The following is a 21,503-nucleotide window of genomic DNA, read 5'->3' as shown; positions in this document are numbered from 1 at the left end:
ACTTGTCCTGTGCCCTGTACAACAGCTGCTGGCTGTGCCAAGGGAAGCTCTCTCTGCCGCACTGCAGAATGGGCCATATTGCTAAGGCCACCTGTTTTGCTGTTTTGCGTAACACATATGTTTCCGAAAATCCATGACTTTTTCAGGCCCTTTTTTGCAGCCTTTGCTAAGGCCAAGAACTACATCAAGGCGAATCCAAGAGTAGGTCCTGATGGGAGTAAGCAACTTTCTTCATGAATAACAATAGCACAATCAGGCCATAAATAAGATATTTATTCAACCTTTCTCATTTGTCTTCTATAAATCACCTTCTCTGTGTTGGCATCTCTTCTCCCTAGAGAAAAGGACTGACTAACAGCATTTTTATTACAGTGAGCAGAAGACAACAGTGGGAGTAAAGATGCCTTAATATTATATTATATTATATTTCAGACATATCATTGAGAATGGTCATTAATAGCCCTGTTTTGTACATCACAGCAGGGAGTCAGGAAGGACTAAATGGTCAATGCATTGCAAATACAGACAGTTCCTAAGGTAAAGAGGAGTGATTAAGTATCTCACAGCTCCAGATGAAGTTCCCTACTTTCAAAGAGTGATCTGCAACATCTAAAAAGATGGCAAGGTGCAAAGATGAGTTTGCAGATTGCTTTTATTCTCTTCTCTAGTTATTTGGTATTGTCCATTGCTGAGACAAGACACTGAGCTGGTGGATTGGTACAGCTGTTCTTTTGCTTCTGTAAGATTATCACGATGCTGCTGCACTTTAATGTGCCTTCCTCCACTGGATGTGTGTCAGTGACACAGGCTGAGGGCAAGTAGCTGGGAGCCTAGTAGACTTGGGAGGATACCACAGGAGGACTGAATAACATCACAACCCTTTTCTTATAGCTAATGATGTTTTTTGTCTTTAATGATTTTTTTCTTTTCTTTTTGAGATGCCTCTGGTTCAGTTTCTTGGAGTGCCATTGTAGGTAAGCTACTCAGTAACCTCTAAATTCAGATGCTCAGATTTTTCAGTGCCTCATCCGTTGTCCTGTATTAGTGAAGAATTAAGAAGTTTGGTATTAACACTATCTCCTGGTAACTTCTCCAAAGCTGGCAACGATATTCTTGGACTTCCCATAGCTTTCCATTAGACAGAAGTTCTTTTCCAATGTTCTCTGCCTCTGAAGCACATTTTGTCTGTGCTAAAACAATGTGACTGAAATATTCTCTGGAGATCCCCTTTAACAAAATTGCTGCCTGCAAACAGGCAAAGCTAATGGAAGGGGCAATGCTAGCAAATAAATCTTTAACTTACAACATGAAGAGAAGGCAGAGGAGAATTCCTCTGGCATTTTCTTAAGTCCCACTGTTTCTAATGATCCAGTGTTCCTTACTTTATATTACAAACACTTCAGAGCTGTTTCTAATTTCCAGTCTAGTGCATAAGCCATTTTGAGGATCTTCAGATGTAATCTTATTTGTAGCCAGAACTCTGTGAAATTACCATCTATTTTAAAATGAGAAACAATAAGTGTTTTCTTTGCAGAAGTTATGAATGCTGTCAATCAAGGGAAAAAAAGAGGTGAAGCAGAGATTAATTTGATTTTTGTATATGTGAAAATATGTTTCACCTGTAATGAAAAGGTTCCCTTGTGGTTTTACATGTTGTCATATTTTTTATTTTTGGGTTTCTTTAATAAGTGAGTTGATTTGGCATGACAAAGCTTCACTTGCCATTTACTGGCATTTGTTCAATAGCAATATTAATTAGGTCCAGAACTGGAAGTGGCAGAGCTGTGGCAGATCAGCTGTCCAGCCAGGGCATTTGGCTGTGCTCTCACATTATTATCCCAGCCACAACATCATGTGGTGACACTATTTTGGGGACTCAAGCTGGTGTCTGTACATGGATGGTGTGCTGTGCAGACATCAAAGGTGTCTCTGAGTTGGTGTTGCACTGTGTGGGAGGGTAAGTCTTGCCATAGGTTAGCCAAAATGCCTAGTGGATGGACCCAGATCTTCTAAGTCTCAATGTCTTGGTTTTTCCTCAAGACAAATCTGTAAAGATAAGTGGTGCTTGCTCATTATTTTCATAATTAATTTTTTGTTATCAAGTATGCTGAGAACAGACTCCTGGAGAAAGGACAGGTTGTATTTTTCAGAAACACTGTTGAAATGATAAGTCCCTCACAGAAGTGATCTCCATCACAGCAGTCAGGCACATGCCTCATGCTGGCACAAAAGGCAGCTTGCCAGCAAATCATCACTGCACACTCTTCACTGTCTGGGGAAATCCTTGAGAACACTAAGTTTTGTGCTGCAACTGAAGTCCCAACTCTTGGGCTGCTTGAGAGGATGGATTCCAGAATCAAAAATGCCTCTAATGAGCATGATTTCATCTCAGTCTTCAGGGCAATTCTAGCAACTATTTAGCCAACTGTCCCCACACCCCTGCTAACCTAAGGGATGGTATTAGAGAAGACAGAACAAGACTCTCCTCAAAGGTGCACAGTGAAAGAACAAGAGCCAACAGACACAAGTTGCAGCAAGGTGTAGTCCAGATAGATATAAGGACAACATTCTTTACAGGATGGTTAAACACTGGAACAGGTTCCCTGCAGAGACTATGTAATCTCTGTCCTTGACGATATTCAGAACTCAACTGGATGAATCCATAATCTTGCTGATCTAGCTTGGAAGTTGGTCTGCTCTCAGCAGAGGTTAGACCATATGACCTCCATGAAAGTCCCTTCAACCTAAGTTGTTTCATGATTACATGATTCTAGATGAGCTATGTGCATTGAGGCGGACAAACACAGTTACCAGGTGAATGGGAATGGACACTGAAGGAGAGCCTCTGCCTACACGCAAGACTGCACCCAGTGAGCATGGCAAGATTTACAAGCTTATTATGTCCATTTTGTAGTTATGCTGGTGGTACTGAAATCCCCAGGTCTGTCAGCCATCAACACTCTCTTTTAATACATTCATTCCTCCAAAAATTTCACTTTTTGTGAAAAGTAAGCTGTAGATGATTGGATGAATGCCCCAACGTAGGCAAAGCAATACAGCTTTTCCTCCCAAATTAGCATTTTGCACTTCTCACTTCAGTAGAAAAAAGTTAGAATGCTCCTAGCTGCAATGCAGTTCTTATCTGTATTTAAGGGCTATACATCATTGCCACACAAGCCATGTGCATTTACTTAGTGATTTTTCTTTCTTTTTTGACTGTTATTTTTAGCTATAGTGAACTATTGCCAAATTGTGAGAACAGGAATCTGTCATAGAGGCCAAGTGACTTCTTGATTTTGTAAGAGAAAATGTTTTGCTCTTGACCCTTCTCTGATAGTGTTATTTCACAGGGAGCCTCAGGCACCAGCCAACCACTTGTGAGACTAGCGAGTAGTTGGCCTCTCTTATCGTGGTTACTCTGGATTATGCAGGCAATACTCAGAGCATAGACAGGACTAAGAAAGTGGTTTTCCAAGTTGACAATGAGACAAGATGGAGGGAAAACAGGCTTTCCCACCAGCAGGCATTAATTTGATGTCCTAGGGTTACATGCACTGTGTGAACTGCTGTGTCCTGCGAGGTCTTTAAGTGCTCTTCATTTCAAAGTCCCACTAGCAATTAGTAAACAGCCCTTAGGGACAGTCCAGTGGGTAGAGATGGGGGAATACCATCCTGATTTAATCCACGCTGAGTCACATATTCTTTGAAAGTTTGTTTGTCAGACTCTCTGATTTTGATATTCTGTTTTTCCACACCAAAAAATGTCCTGAAAGGAGAAATTATTCAATTATACGTAAAGGCTAATTCACAAAATTGAAGTCTGTAAAATGAGAAGGAGCAGCAGCTGAACACTGATGTTTCTGTGGACAGTGTGAGCTTTTGGAGAGATAATGAATATGAGTTCCAGTGAGTGCAACTGAGTCAACTGGTTTAACCACAATGCTAAATACTGTCCTGAGATACACCTTGATCTAGCAAAGCATTTAAGCACAGACTTAAATCAAACATCATCAAGCTTGATATATGAACACACTGAATTTTGGTACTATCACTTACATGGTTAAGCATGATTAAAATTGGTAGAAATAGGGAATTTCCATTCCACTGGTGATTATAGGTTTTCAACCTTTTTTTTGTTTCTATATTGAAAGACAGACTAGAAGAAACAAATGGAAGATAAATGGCTTAATTTTCAGAGCATCTTCATTTTCTATTAATTCAGTTGGGACTATGAGACCTCAGCATTCAGCAGATTTTAGGAAAAGGTTCAAAATGCTTACCATCTTTCAGTTTGTAAAGCATTTTTCATCTTCTCCACACTTTGTGAATAAGTGAATATTTCATGAGACATGGGAAAACAGAACAAGAAAATTTAAAGAAAGACGGAAATGCCACTTTCAGTCTAGGAAGTTCCATCCCGTAACAGTAACATTGGATTTGACAAGATACTTCACAGTGGAAAAAATGCAGAAATGCATATACTTTCCCTACTTTTTACTTTGAAACTCAGATTCCATAGTGGAACACTTGCATAAATTCCAGTCAGAGTGGAAATTTAATATCCACAATTAGGCAGACAGAAAGAGTATAGCATCCACTGAAAAGAATTTGTTGGTGAATTTGTAGCAGAAAAGTTCAATTTAGTTTTTCTTACCTTGCTAACTGTCATTGAGAAGGAAGTACTACCGTATTTGGAGCTACAGAAATGCATACATTTACAGAGCATTCTGTTCTAAACTATGTGGCTTGCATCTGAGGGTACAGAGAAAACACACTGTTTTTAAAATCCTTTTCTTTCTTTCTTTCAATAATTGTAGCTCACTTTATCAGAACAGTAAAGGACAGTCTTGCCAGATCCCAGTGAAGATGCTAGTTTAGTTAGCTGCTGAACGAGGAATGCTGGACTTGCCAGGCTGCACCAGATTGCTCAGCCAGCACTTTTAATCACGTCCTTCAGTCTGCCAATACTGCACCCATGTAGGACGGAGTAATGAAGTGTGAGATTATTCCCCACACAATATAATGCCAGCTGACAGCAGCAGGACATTATTCACTGCCTCAAACCTTCAGCTCAGCAGAGGGCAGTGACAACAGAGCTCCAACTTGTGTTTCAGCACAGACAACTTTTACACAAGTAAAACAATATATAACATTGATACTGGCTTCTGACCTCAGTGTGTTTTACCAGATCTGAGCAGTGCTTTCATGGTGGTCACAGTACTAGCGTTCAGGCAGCATGAACAGAGTTTTAATTCCCACTGGTTTAAGTGCATATGTATTTATTTAAATGCATATTTGTTTGATTGTTGCTTTTAATTCTGGTTTGAGGCAAACAAAAGCAGGTGAAGGATGACATTCCCTGTGTTGAAGTGAAGGGGAGTTACTTTTGGTGTGGGAAGTTAGGCTAGGGCACGATCAGGCACTCTGAGATATGGCTGTCCCTCCTCTTCCTGAGGGTGGCTGTGCTCAGCCAAGGTGGTTGATCCATTTCTCTGCAACCTGATTTCTGCAGGTGTGTAGGAGTGTGCTACATTGAGGAGGTACCCAGCAACATTTCTAGCAACAAGAACAAACACTGCGGGTTTTATAAAAATATTCCAGTATTTTTGAGTTCCTGTAGAGAAATCAATCTTTTTGGTGAGGAAAATGTTAGGCAAAATCTTTTTCTTTCTCTACTGTTTTGTAAAAACTTTGAGTGTGATGATTACCCCTCATTTTCTGAGTGGCTCTGAATATGAGTCATAGCCCACAGGAATCATTTAATAAAGAGAAACTGCTAAGCAGGCCTAATCACAACCCTCTGATACAGATAGATGGTCTGTATTTATACTGAGCCATGGTCTCTGTCCCAGTTGGTGCAATCCCAGCCATTCCAGTCTGATGGCAGGAGGAACTGTAATAACACTAGCAGAGCCATGTCACTTGGGCCAGAGCCCTGGGTACAGCTCTTTTTATTTATAGCACATTAATGATGAACATAAATTATTCTAACATCATTTGTACACAATTTTATTTAGTAGAAAAAAATGTTTTCGTTCTGAGTAAGCCTGGAAAATATACAGTTCTGTCTCATTTCTTGACAGAAAATCACTTCTTTGGTTTTGCCAAACTGTGGTCCTTTGTGTGTGGAGGTGACAACACAAGAAGGCTTTGTGGAACTGGGATTTCACCAACCAGAAAGTTCCCCATACGTGAAGTATTTAGTAACCTGTGGTTCATCAGTGAGACAGTCAACAGATGATACCTTGAAAAAGCATCTCATGTAGAGAGGCAAGTACTGCATGTGTTTGCTGCAAATGAGCGGAACAAATAAATCATATTGTCAGAAAGAAGTGGCATTTGCTTCATAAAACTTTGCAGCAAAATGTTAGCTAACAGCAGGAGAGGAGTAGTTCTGGGAAAGAGGAATGGGTTTAACCAATGTGACTGCAAATTCTTGTTAACCAATGTGACTGCAAATTCTTGTTGAAGCTATGAAGATGTCTGCATCTATGCAAGATGTCTAGCTGTATGCCCTGCCCCTGCTGCAAAAGATGGCAAATGATGGTAGGTATGTGAATGATTCCAGTAATGGTTGTTGCTGGCAAATATGCTCAATGGACACTACCTCCCATCATTATCCTCCTTGCATGCCCTTCCTGTCAGTTTATACTGGTAGTCAACTGCTGCCAGTTCCTTCTCCACCTTCAGGCATTGATCAGAGTTTCAATTTCCATTTCTACCTTCCCTTGGTGTTTCTGTCCAGCTGTGTCAAGAAGTGTGAGCACTGCCCTGGATCCCAGGATTTTGCATTTTTTAAAACTTCATATCTGTTGCTTTGATGTGACCTGTTTCCCTTGCAGGGTGACGTCTCTGGAGATTTGTAGTTAGTAAGGAGTTTATGTTGAGGAAATGAAGCAAAGAGGCAGTGAGGCTGTATAGAAACACGTAACAGGTTGCATGTGTTGACAAGAACTCTGCTAGAACTGTTTCACTGGGGTCTAATATGGAAGTAGTCTTTCTAGGTTAAAGTCACAAAGATAGATAAAATCCCACTTATCACCCCAAGCCTTTATCTGGGCCATTTCTTGGCTGTGACAAGAAACGTGCTCCTTTCCTTTACAATGCACAAAAGCCCAATAGGTTTCAGTTTCATGATCCTCCTCATGCAAACGTGTGTAAAACTTTCTGAGTACAGACTCTGCACTTACTAAGCCATGACTGTACGAAGTCTTTAAGAGGGCAGATCTACACAAGTATCACTGGGGCTGTGGCAGATCAGCTCAAGATCTGCTACTAGGAAAGCATCATGCGTTAGTTATGCTTTCCAAGTGGTATCACCAGCCTTCACTGAAACAGCAATTTCAGACTACCCCATAAACAGCAGAGGAAGAAAGGACAGAGCCAACAATCCTTGTATGACCCTAAGATGAGGGTATGGGTTGATGAAGAGATGGAAAATGTAGATCACTTTTTATTCCAATGCCCAAAATACACATGCAACTATTTTCTCAAGTGACTAGGAATAGTACAAAGACTTTCCAATAAAATAGGATGAGGAAAAATAGTCTGCATGAGCTGGTGAAGAATAGGGGAACTATTAGGGAGAATGTTACAGCATGTAATAACTGCTCCTAATCAGAAATAGGTCACCGTAGAGATGGTACAGAAGCAGAACCCCACAATGCGTTAGGGCTCTGCCAAGCCATGGGACATGCAAGCAGAGAGCCAGTTTCTGCCATTTTAAGTTCATTGCAATTTCTGTCATAAAATCCAAGTTGCTTTTGTTGTTTTTGAAGAGGAGCGTGAGTCTGTATGCCTATGTATACATGTGAGGAAATTGAAAAATGACAATACATTTGCTCCTTTTGAGGCTGACACAAGCTAAGGGAGATAAAAATAAGCAAATGAAATGAGCCCAAGGAGAAGCAGTGCAGAGGAATTGCTTATCACCACATCCAATTCCTGCCATTTTGCCTTGAAGTAAAATGCAGCTTTTGAGGAAAAAAGATGAAGAACAGAACCAAATCAACTGGAATAAGCAGAAACAGCTTTTCACGATTTCCTTGGGGGGGATTCAACAGCTCCAAGTGGGTTTTGGATCTTGTGATATTATCATTCACCTTTGGCCTTCCTTCATGCTACACTCTCAGTTTTGCTGAACTGCACTGCATGAAAAGTACTTTTCTTCCTTGGCATGGGACCAGCAGGCGAGAGACATTTCATCAGTTCTGTCCTGTGGGGATAGCAACTGCTGGATTTTACTAATCCATCTGAGATTATTGCTCTAGTCCAGACAATGGAAACTACTTCTTTCCTACTATAGGTCCCTCCCTTTCCTACAGAACTAGCTACCAATTCTGAACTAGTTCTCTCTTTATTTTCAAGAAAAGAGAAGAGAGTACCTGACTCATGGGGAGCTATTTAACCAGATAAGGACTTTCTCTGGGGCTTGTAATGCTTCCTAGGGAAATGGACCATTGCTTCTTTCTGACAGAGGAATTAATCACTGAGCATTATTAGCAAGTGAGAAAACACACACATTTTCAGATGTCGGCTTCATAGCTTTGTGCGTTTATCAAAAGACTAATGAGGAAACATTATGGAACTCTGATTCCCTTATACTACTTCATTTGCATGAAAAAGACATCTAACCTGGTGGAAATTACTCACAGGGAATGCCCCAGCACAAGATAACTTTCTGCTCATCACAGTAATGCCAGAAAATCTTCCCTGCAGCATTTTTTCTACCCCAGGGTGTTTCAGTGCAGAGGCTGAGGCCATGTTTTGCCTGTTCTTGGCCAGCTTTGTGCTAACTAGAACAACTTTAAGGCTTCTCTGTCTTACACAGGGAGCCACACCATGAAACAGCCTTGCTCCTATCTCTTTCTTGGGTGAAGCAGAGCAACAAGAACACAGAGAAACACAATCATGCTTTTATTCCTACCTTTCTGGAGAATAATGGAAAGGAAAATGAGACAAGCTACCTCTGAAAAACTTTGTGGGGCAATGCCAACACATAAACTCTCATTAAGTGAGAGAACCAGTTCTGCATTATTGAAGCCTGAGGTTTTAATTGTACCCAAGGGAATTTTATATTTATTCCCTCTGAAATTCAGACAGGTGGAGCACCATAGGATTCCTCAGCATTCCCCGTGGCAGCACTGAAGATAACTCAAATTGTAACACTCCACCCCCCTCCTGGGGCTTCCAAAAATACAGCAATGGATGTACAGACAAAACAGATGGCTGTGAGATTTTGGCAGAAGTTGGTCTGAACAGAGCATCTCTGGGGAGCATGAGGAAACAAGGCATTCATTCTACTCTGCTAAGTCATGGATCACTCACAATTTGACCAAAGAGAGGTTTCCTTCAAAGAGGAAACTGTCACAGAGCAAGTAGCATCATTTTGGATACTCTTTTGCCTTCCTTCTACTGGCTAGTCCTTCTGGTCCCTCTGCTCTTGGACATCACTTCTCTTTTAGAAAGTGTACTTCGGGCAGCAATTCCCTTCACACCCCAAGAGTCCCTCCTAACATGAGCTCTGCAGAGCCCAAAGGAAAGCAGTGTAGGGGGGAGGCATGGTGTGGCTCTGCTGAAGTTGTAGCTCTTTTGCATACTCAGAAACAAGGCCAGGTTTCTCTCCAGGACATATGTAGCCAAACATTTCCACCCTATGGAGCTATAGTCCTGTGATATAAAGTGCTGAGGATGGGCTTGAAGAATCTTGAGCTTGGTGCAGAAACTTTTCCTTTCTTCTTTTCCTTCTTCTGAAGCTTTTCCTTTCTTCTGAGGTATTTATACCCTACTCCTTTTTAACCAATGGAGACAAATTCTACCAGAGGTTCACATGTTATTCTGGCCTTCTAAGAAGAAGCAGGTGCAAAGACTTTAAACACTTCTTCAGCCAAAAAGGGTTTTTGAGTATCAGCTAAAGGTGCCATACCTGCAATGTACCTAAAATGGTACATAGCTGTCATAGTCATACTCAAAAGGAAAGACCTGTCTCTTCACAGGAAGAACAGGTCCACAAGAATGTGTTCTTCAGCTTAAGCAATTGGTAGTCCAGTGAAAACACAGTAGCAAGGTACCTCCTATGGAGAGGGGAGGAAGGTACAAACTTCAATGTGGAAGTGTACCCAGCTCTTCAATAATGTAATGGCCTTTGCTGCTTGGTAGCGTGGCCCAAAACATATGAACAGAGTTTTGTGATTTCTCCTTTTCTGCACCCAACATGCCTGCATTCATTGACAAGATTATCTTTCCTTTTGCGAGAATTATTTAACATCCTAACCCAACTCCCAGCCTTCCAACAGATCATTTTGAAGATTTGGGGGAAAAAATGGCTAGTGACATCACGTTTTCAAAACAAATGATTCAAATTTCTCCCCAGCTGGCTGGTTCACTTCTAGTTCTAGTGATTATTACATTTTAGAAATTTACTGTATAAAGTGCAAATTATTACAGTGTGGCTCATGAAGCAATGGGATGAGGAGCAGTCTGCGGAGCTTGAGGGGCTTGTTTGTACTTTGCCAGTTGCAGCCATTTGAGCTGGAAAGTCTTTGCTGTTAGTCAGGAAGTTAATTGCTGGGACATGAAACTGAGGTAGCATGTCCTATTGCAGCTCTCCTCTGAGATTACTGAGAAACAACCAAGCGGAAGAGAATCTTAATACCAGTCCAGCATGGACCATTTCCCCAGACCTTCAATTTCTTGCTGAACATTTATATTTTTAGTTCTTTTGATGAAGGTTGTCCCAGAGGTCAAGAAATTCCTAATTGACACTGGCAAGCAGGATTATACATTAAACAGCACTTCCAGCTATGTGCTGGCAGAGAGGCTTTTGGGGCAGAAGTTCTGGGGGATCTCACTCATTGCAAACTCCTTGCAATGCTTTGAGGCCAGGTTTTGTAGAGAGAGGCAACAAGCTCAAAACAGCCCTTTTAAAGTAAACCAAGTCTTCAGTTACAGTCCCCAATTTCATCTTCTGATTGAACTTGTTTGAGGAAAGAAACCATATTTTTAGACTTATTAAGTTGAATTTTCTGCCAGCAGCACTATATGACTGGATTGCACACATATGGAAATGAGTCATTATCTGTCCCAACACACTCCTGATGGAGTTAGCTCTGAAGGACCTAATGGAGGCAGTGCTGGTGTCTGGACAATTTTCTTCATAGCTGCTTAAAGTTCTATTTGGTAAATACGTGTGGTATGTCTATAGAAGATGGGTGCAATACTGGCCCCAACACATATCAGCCCTAGCCCAGGTCTGCAGGAGGATAATTTCCTTGATGTATCAGTGTATGAAGGCCCACCTGCCTTCATTCCCTTCTCACTGCCATTCCAAGGGGGAAGGAGGCTGTGGCAGGGAAAGGCTGTATTTCATACAGGTTAGAGGCATCCTTTTCCTGCATAGGTCCTGAAGCCTCTTTTCCCAACCTTAGGCATGTGATAGTGAAAAGAAACTCCTAGAAAAGCACCTAATCTCCAGCACACTCCTCCTCCTGGTCCAACAGCCACTGCTACCTGAGATGCTTCCCCCAGCCCAGGGCTGCATACCTCAGGGAGCGAATGAAGCATTTCATGTAAAAGCCCAGGCTCTGATTTAAGTAGCTGGACCTAATGAAGGAGTTCCTGCTTCTCACTGTTATCTATGCATCAGACCCCCTTGCATGGCTTTAGCCTCTGGCCCTGGTGGGTACAACCGTCTGGGGCTGCTGAAGCCAGCTGCGGCAAGGCCATGGGGATAGCAGTGGCTATACCTGCCCTGCGCTAGCGGAGAAGCCACTTCCATGGGGTGAAACTTCCTGACTGTGCTGGTTTGGGCTGGAGTAGAGTTCATTTTCTTCACAGAAGCTAGTATGGGGCTATGTTTTGGATTTGTACTGAAAACGGTGCTGATAATACAGAGATGTTTTCGTTACTGCTGAGCAGGGCTTACACAGAGTCAAGGCCTTTTCTGCCTCTCACCCCACCCCACCAGCGAGCAGGCTGGGGGTGCACAAGAAGCTGGGAGGGGACACGGCTGGGACAGCTGACCCCAACTGACCAAAGGGATATCCCACACCATGGGACGTCATGCTCAGCATATAAAGCTGGGGAAGAAGGAAGGGGGGATGTTCGGGGTGATGGTGTTTGTCTTGCCAAGTAACCGTTGCACATGATGGAGCCCTGCTTTCCTGGAGATGGCTGAACACCTGCCTGCCCATGGGAAGGAGTGAATGCATTCCTTGCTTTGCTTTGCTTGCATGCATGGCTTTTGCTTTCCCTATTAAACTGTCTTTATCTCAACCCACGAGTTTTCTCACTTTTACCCTTCCGATTCTCTCCCCCATCCCACTGGGCAGGAGTGAGTGAGCAGCTGTGTGGGGCTTAGTCGCCGGCTGGGGCTAAACCATGACAATGACCCATTCACAGCTTTAGTGCCATCAGCATTTCTCTTGTTTTTCTTCTAAAATGATTAAGTGATCCTAGAAATAGATTACTGTTTGAAGTCATTTCTGAGCATTTAATTTGTCCAGACTTCTATGCCACAGGCTATTATTTTCTTTGAATAAACAGAGTCTGTCTGCCAGGAAACCTGACTAGTAGGGATTTTTTAAGAGCAGGAATACAGCACAGAGCATCTGCAGGCACTGGGATAAGATTTTTTAAGTGTGCGCATGTGCAAGGAACTCACAACTTAGTTTTACCTGCTGAGGACTAAACGACACAGAATGTGACATGAGATGAAACCACATTGGTGGGAACACTGAAACTTATTGACTGGAAAGCAGACATTTGGGGAAATATTGACCTTAAGCAGCTGTCCACAGGGATGTTTGGAGCTTTAAAGAGATCAATTCTTTACTACCTTAGTAGCAGTGTATGTTCTTATCCAGAGAGATGAATGCTGTCCAGAGAGAAGCACTCTCCAAAGTATCATACTATCCATTCACTACCTGTGAGAAACTAACTTTTGTAAAAGGGCACTGTGTGAGCGTTTCCTGGCACATGTTGAATCCTTGATCTTTTCAATGTCTTTAAAACTTTCCAGTTATTCTGAGCAAGTGGCAATTGCTTATGTCAGCTTAAAAGTCCAAAAATACCAGCTTCCTTCCCCTTCTGATTGTATTAGCAATGGTGTGAGCGATAGCGGCTGGCTTTGGGGCAGGCTGTGATCAGATCTGACAGGATCTGAAGTTCTGGCATGCCTCAGTATGGTACTAAGCATCATTCACAGCACCAAGATCAGAGTTCTATCAGGACTGAGACTAAGGGAGACCTGGAATTGTGGGTTTCCCATTCTGGAATACTTACATGGGAAGGTTGAGGGCTGAGCCAGCTCAGCAAGAGTGTGCCTATTTAGGGTTTTAATTAATACAGTATTAAAGATGGGTCTTCATTGGTTTGGGTGCACACACTAATTAAGTAAATAGAAATTCTGTAATTTGCTGTAGGGATTTTTCTTGTACTTGTTTTAGGTATGGTACATTCAGAGCAATCTTCCTGAGGAGATCCTGTGAGCCCACATACTGCCATCTGGGGAATCCTGGCATCACATGTTCTTCAGCAATCACTGCAAATGCTCTCTGGGGAAGAACTTGCCCCTAGTTTCTCTTTTGCAGCCCTCCAGGAGATAAGCTAAATTTGATCAACAATACAATGCAATCCTGCAGAAATTTTATCCTAAGAAGAAGAACAGCTGGAAACTTTATGCCATTCAGTAGGGACTTTGCTATATTGATTTTATGTGGAAGGGACTTTGGGAAGTTAAATGCTTTAAATGGCTGAGTTATCGTGACTGGCTTCCATGTTTCCCTCCACAGGCTGTGCTAGAAGAAAGGTCCTCTGAAAGACAATTTGGAGAGCCTGAGCTGGCCTCTTGCTCTCCGTTTCTTACAACCACCATTTCTGTTGGCTCATCCGTTGCTGAGGAAGAGCAGCCCTGGGGGTGCCATGGGTGAAAAAGCTACTTCAGAGCTCCCCCCAAGCCCAAGGTGTTCCTCAGCCCCTGCGACTGCTGCAGTGACTGGGGACACCAGCTCTGCCCTCCGTCACTGAGTGCAGAACCACTCACAATTTCAGGGATCATTTTTCTAACAAGGCTTGGAAAGATAGCAATGTAGGAAGCACGCACTTCAGAAGTGGACGGTATTGCTGGTAATTACGGTAAGTCACCAACCTCAAATTTTCACAACCCAAGAGCAAAACAGTGGGAATTACATCTGAAAAAGGCTTAATCATGCAAAAATGGCACATAGATTGGCATCATGAAAAAAGGAGAATTGAGAAAGCTGCATATTTTCAAGACAGTGAAAAATGTCACATATCTAATTCAGCACAATTGAACAATCACTGGTTTACAGTCTTCTAGAGCAAAATAAATGTCAAAGCAAAAGCAAGCTGATCTGCTGCAAGAAAGAACACCTACCAGTCAAAACATTCAATTGCACCTGATGATATTGCCGTTAACTTAGCAGTATATTGCTTTTTCTAAATTATATGAAGTGTAGATGAAAGTTGTAGACCAAAGGAAGCGTGTGTTGTCTGGGTGGGCATGCTGTGTTTCAATTACATCTTTGTTAATCATAGTTAGAGGTGTTACCTAAATAAGGTGGCATTATCTCCTCCTTAACTGAATGGCTGGCAAATGCATTTATCAGCAGGAAATTGAAGCAAACCAAGTGCAAGATGCCTGAATAATTCCCACTGAACTTTCTAAGGGGACTAGCCCCACCACTCACAATAGGCTTCTCTCTCCTCTTTTCTATTAAAATTCATTGAACAGAGGTACAAATGGGAAATAATTTCAGGAGCTGAAGATGCCTCTGGAATGAGTTAAGCAATTTCTGTTTGATATAATTTCTTACAAATTCAAATATTCAAAGAGACTACCACAAAGTAAAGCCGTGGAGATACTGATCTATCACAAGTCCACACTGCATTTATCCCAACCCACTGGAACCACTACAAGCCTTTCTTCCCATGTCGGTCAGTGTCAGGCCAGACCCACTGCAAGTAACAGCTGAGAGGACTCAAACAGAGCACTGAAACAGCAATGTTTCAGGTTGCCATTTGATGGCAAGGTTATTATTTCTTATAAATGCCTACAAGAATAATTCTTGATGCATACTTATCCAGGCTGTGGAGGTCTGAGGAACACTGCCAGGCCATCTTCTGAGGTACGGTAAGGGAACTACTATGCTTTTCAGTCAAGAAGGGAAAGGCTGAAGGATAGTAGGGATCAGGCAGAAATCTAGGCTGTATCTAGTCACTGCTTGTGATTAAATCAGTTGGATTGGCAATATGGGCACCTGGCAGGACAATATTCATAATACTGCAAATAGATACATGGTACCATTTAACGAACATACCTGCTTTCTTTCTTAGTCTGTAGATAGTGATACCACTTTGCTGATTGCCATGAAAAAACTAAGAAGGTAGGAACTATGGGAAAAGAGACTGATGATCTATCTGCTAGGCAGAGGCCTTTGAGAGTAGCTGTTCCACGTACCACAAAAGGACACTGCAGCCTCATGAGGGAATTTCTTCCCTTACTTTAAGCCGTTATGCCTTGTCCAGTCAAGAGTGAGGAGCTGGAGTTGCTCCTGTCCCATGAAGAAGACAAACTGGCAGAAGTGGCAGAAGTGGCAGAAGTGGGGGAGAAATGAGATCATGGGAGAGGAGAGATGGTTTGGGGAAAATGTAACTTTATGGGGAATATTAGGAAGTAAAACTTCACATCTTATCATTGGATGACACAACCTGTAAACTGCATTTGCTTAGAAACCCTTCACTGCCAAAAGCAGCTTGCTATGGTAAGAGACTGAGTCACTGCTGTTGCTGACACAGAAAGGAGGGGCTCCCCATATGCTCACTTTATATTATTAGCTCCAGCATATGAATGTGACAGGTCTAGGAGGGAATAGAGAAAACACAATGAACTTCAAAGGTCCTGGCATGATGGCATTTAGGGACTATAGCGGCCAGCGTAAAACTGATGTTCCTCTGAGGCTGATACATACTGGAATCCCAATTAGACCCAAACCAGTTCTCCAATAAGGGGACTATAGGAATAGCTAATAGCCTCCCCCAGCAGTTGTAATAAACATATACAGAAGATATATCCTGAATAAATATAAAAGTAACATTTCTGTGGCTTTTTAAAACACATCTTTTGCAATCTCCTAACATAAGATTGGTGAATCATCATGTCATGCTGTCATTTGTGGAAGTGCAACAGATGGAGGAGCAGTTGTCAATGATCCATCAGAAACCATCTTAGGGCTGAAACTGGTGTCACGGGGCACCCTCAGAAAGAGAACTGTGATGGAAGACAGCTTCTGGAGACAGTCTACAGGAACCCTGGATCACAACATTTGTGATCGGTGCGTATATTTTATATGAAACTACTGGAAGCAATGTTACCATATTATTCATAAAGGTGCCAAAAGCAAGGCAATACCACAGCTACTATGGTCTGATGGACATTAAATCATCCATCTTATGTTTATCCATTACAATACAACCCTTAATTACTTGATTGCATGCTATGTTGATGGAGGACCTGTCTCAACCACTGCCCAGGGTGAACTTTGTGGGATAAATCAGCTGCATAGCAAAGCACTGTTCTGTGCAAGACTCTGCCTTCTTGTTGGAAGCACGGAAAGTCATGGACTGAATGAGTCAGTGATCTGCCTGAAGGGACGGAAGGGATAGCTGCTGAGCAAGTCACCTGAAATCAAACTCCCCAGAGGTGATTGCTAATTGTGTCACTAATTTTGTGGTAACTCTGACATGCTAATGTACAGCACCAGGACATGTTTTGTAGCAGTACTGACAAAGTACAACTGCAGTGAATGCTGATTAGTTTTATACCGTGAACAAATCAAGTGTTACTGATACAGTGGTGAATATGGGAGAAAATCGTGCTGAAGGCATCCCAAAAATGTGCATCCTGATCAGTACACACTTTTTGTTTTTTTTGTCTGAGCAACAGGAATTGTGCCAAACTCAGCTGGAAGCCTGTTTTGCAAATATACACAAGTGACATGAAGCTCCCAGATTAGTATCATTAGTGACATTAAAAAAAAAAAAAGTCATTAAAAGCTACATATTATATTTATTGAATAATACCACAGAGAGGAAAAAAGTCCCTTAGAGTTTGATTTAGTGTTGTCCCTCCTGTGTGAATAGCTGAGAAAAGGCCATCCTATTTGTTATTTTTATTATAAAGCCACACAGAACAGGTATTACATTTCATTGCCATCTTCAGGGAGCCAAACCAGTACAATATTTGGGGCCTCAACTTATCCAGTTGCTTCCTCTGCCCCACAAAGATGGGAGGACTAAGGCAATCAACTGAAGTGGGCAGCTAGGAGACTGAACATTTTCTGCTAAGTCTACTGGCAGGAGGAGGTGGGAATCTGCCACGCGTCTGACAAAGAAAGGAGGTATGGGATATATATCGTAGTTCCCCAGGAGACTTGTTAGTAGTTAGCAATTCTGTCCATGCAAAAAACCCTACAATCATAAAAGTGCAAGTGGAAATCCATGTGCTGGTATCATAGAAAGGGGTTCTCCCATGCCTCTAAGCCCAACTGTGCTGACCCTGCTAAGCACAGGGCTTGATCTGGTCCTTGTGGTTCTCCAGCCTTGTATGCCCTATCTTCATTCCCCAATATGACCTCTATCTTGCTGAGTCTAGATGCCTTGCAGAGGGATCTAGGTAGATTGGAGCACTGGACAATGATTAATGGGATGAAATTTAACAAGTCCAAATGCCAGATTCTGCACCTGGGATGGAGTAACACCAGGCACAAGTATAAATTGGGAAAGGAGTGGATGGAGAGCAGCCCTGCAGAAAGGGATCTGGGGGCGCTGGTTGACAGCAGGGTCAGTATTAGTCAGCAGTGTGCCCTGGCAGCCAAGAGGGCAAACCGCATCCTGGGCTGCAGCAAACACAGCTGGTCAAAAGAGGTGATTGTCCTGCTGTATTCAGCGTTGGTGCAGCCTCACCTTGAATACTGTATGCAGTTCTGGGCCCCACAATTTAAGGAGGATGTGAAGGTCCTTGACTGTGTCCAGAGGAGGGCAACAAAGCTGGTGAAAGGGCTGGAAGGAATTCCCTGTGAGGAGCAGCTAAGGACTTTGGGTTTGTCTAGTTTGGAGAAAAGGAGGCTGAGGGGCAACCTCATTGCTCTCTACAGCTTCCTGAGGAGGGGCAGTGGAGAGGGAGGTGCTGATCTCTTCTCCCTGGTATCCAGTGAAAGGATGTGTGGGAATGGTTCGAAGCTGCACCAAGGGAGGTTTAGACTGGACATTAGGATGCATTTCTTTACCAAGAGGGTGGTCAAACACTGGAACAGGCTTCCTAGAGAGATGGTCGATGCCCCAAGCCTGTCAGTGTTTAAGAGGCATTTGGACAATGCCCTTAATAACATGCTTTAACTTTTGGTCAGCCCTGAAGTGGTCAGGCAGTTGGACTAGATGATCGTTGTAGGTCCCTTCCAACTGAAATATTCTATTCTGTTCTGTTCTGTTCTACTCTATTCTAAATAAGAGCTCTTTGCTTTTCAAATGCAGTAGAAGTGTTTGGGTATGTCATAGCTCTCCTATGACTAAAGATCCTCCTCCTTTTTTTTGATTTTTTAATTTTTAAAGCATTCATAAGGGTCTGCAGTTCTGGCTTTCAAAAGCATATTGTGTGCTTGATTTCGTTTTTATTATGGCTTCCCCTGAAAAACCCAGTACAGCTATAAGAGGACTCCACTGAATTTGTGAAATAAATGGAAAGGTGATCTCTTCAATTTGCAGATTCTACCAAAATCAACACAAGACAGACTTGGAAAAGCCAGTTCAAAACTGGAAATAGGGGAGAAAGGAAAAGCTAGAAGGAAAGAGGTAGTATAGTCAGAGCAATTTCTCTTTAATGTCTGCTTTTTTTAGTGGAGAAAGAGAAAGGACTTGTATTACATTACTCTTGCCAAATCCTGATAAGACTTAAAATAGTTGCAGAGATGGTTATGCTGGTAAAAGCAAAACCCTTTAGAGGATCTAATAAGTTAATTTTCTTGGCAGAATTAGGAAATAATCAGTTGAAGAGAATCAGTAGAGACAGGCAATCACAACAGAGAAGGGGGAAAAATCTGTTCAGTGACACGTCTGGCTCACAACTTAGGAATTAATCAAAAGGGACAAATAGTGTAGTTGCCTGGGTCTCAGTTTAACAAGGTACTTAAGTATATGCTTAAAATTAGGTATGTAAACTGACTCAATAATTTAGTAGATTACCTCAGCAGAGCCTTTCTGAGTTATTCTATAATTAATCTCAACAATATTAACTTGTTGATGTTTAAGGACACATTTATGCCAACAATGTAACTAAATTTGGATTCTAGGGTCCACAGCAGCAGACAACTGTTTAATTTTCAGTGTTTATGAAAGAGAAATGGCTAGGCCCTGAAGAGTTAATACATCTATTTTGCTTCTTGCTTGCACTGAAAATGAGATCAGCAGTATGTTTATTACATTCCCTAAATCATCCCAGACAGACAGTAACAACCTTTTGCAAGAAGTTTCCTAGCTGGCTGCTTGAGGACAAGTTAACTCTTACTTCAACTCCGTTACCTTTGAGGATGTTTTCCCCACAATGACTTTGACGTCTAGTGGACAAAGTAGAGTGGAATCAGGAGAAAAAAATGAAAAAGTATCCATTTGACCTGCACTGCTTGATGCTGCTGTGATAAAATGTAGCTTATTTTTTAACAGATATTTTGGGAAGATCCATCCAATTTAAGTTGAGTCTAAACTACAAATTTATCTCAGCTTCTCTGTAGCAAGTAGCAAGAGACAGGATATTCAGCCTATCCCAAAAAAGACCCATAAGGTAGAATAAGTTTCTCTTCCCCTCTACTGACCCAATGACTGTCTACTTTGTCGCTAAGTAACATCAGAGGACATGAAGTTGACTTTCTGACAAGAAAGGGCCTTTTGTTTTGCTCTGTTATTGTCATCATTTTCTGGTAAAAAAAAAAAAAAAGTAATATTGCAAAGATTTAAGATTGTTTCCTTTTATTTTATTAAAGTTTAGCTGATGAGTTGTGATTTCTTTGATATTGCTCCAGGTCATTGTTTCTGAGGAGTACTGGGTTGCGTGTAGAGTATCTTTGAGATATTCTACAGAAACCCATTTTCTGTAGCAACATAATTTTCAGCAGCATATACCCATGAAGGAGATGTGCTAGTTCTCCCCATCAAGCAAAGTGTCACTGGGTTCTACACTTGTGCTAAGAAATCATGGCAGGGAGTTGCTCCAGTGCTGCCCACTTAATAAACATGATATCTAAGAGAGACTTTAATGGGAGTTAGATAAGGCATTGAAAGATTTACTTCTTTGCCTGTCTCTGGGTTTGATGGCTCTCTGGAACAGAAAACACTAGTTTCATAATTCACACGCCTCTTAAACACAAGAAATTTTTTCCTTAATCTTAGAAAACTGGGCGGAGGGAAGATTGTGTTGCTTGGTTTCCAGTTTTGAGGGTTTTGATTTAGAAATATCTTGCCTTTTTTGAAAAGTTTGTGGATGAGAAGGTTGAAATGAGTTAAAATGAATATTTACAAGAGCTTGATGCAGTAGTTGGCTTGTCTCTTCTTGTCCCCCTCTGTCCCTCAGAAAGACTACAGGCCTTATGGCTCTACAGTGTTTTCAGATCTTTGCAGCCCTCACCCTGTCCCTGACTAGTTTATCAGGATTTTAAGATTTTGCATTCCCAAAGGCAGGGTGCAAAGTCCCTTGTCCATCTAATACTAAAAGGGTTCACAATTCCTGCGAGAGGATATAACAAACCTGCTCTGCTGTTATTTATGGAGAAAAACTGAATAGTCAGGACATGCCTGCTTCCTTTGTGAACACATTCACAAATCCTAAGGGCTATTAAAATACAAGCATAAATATAAAAATACCTGCACCAGGTGGTCTTTATTCATGGCATGCCACTTGTCATTCTTGACTTTGAAAGCTTTAGTCAGCAGTTCAGTGAGCAATGTTTATCCTCTGTGACTCTGTAATAATGAACAGCCAATACTGAAAAACCCAGCAATAGAAATTTGTCCTCCAAAACAACTCAGTTAAAAACAAAAACTTTCTCCTTTTACTTGAAATATCCCAAACTGGGATGAAATAAAAGGATAAATTGAAAAATATAATTATTAATATAAACCATAGACTATACTGTAATAAAATAATTCCAAATAATACTTGATCAAAGGCTTAAAAAGGCTTTACCCTGCTGCTTGTGCTGACCATATATCTTACCTTGAATAATAATAAAAAGTTTTCCTTTCCAGTTATAAGTGGATTTTCAATAGTAATTAGAGTGGTATAGAGGCAGATAATGTGGATGGGGGGAGTTTTACAATTAAGTGCCTTTGAAAATCCCAGTAGATATTGATCTTCTGGTGTATTTCAAATTCTCATTTCTTATTTTTAATTAGCTTTATTGAAGTGTTCATATGTGGTGGAACAATGCTGAAGTGTG

This window comes from Ciconia boyciana, chromosome 9, assembly GCF_034638445.1.
Source record: "Ciconia boyciana chromosome 9, ASM3463844v1, whole genome shotgun sequence".
NCBI classification, from domain to species: Eukaryota; Metazoa; Chordata; class Aves; order Ciconiiformes; family Ciconiidae; genus Ciconia; species Ciconia boyciana.
Note: the sequence above shows the minus strand (reverse complement) of the source record.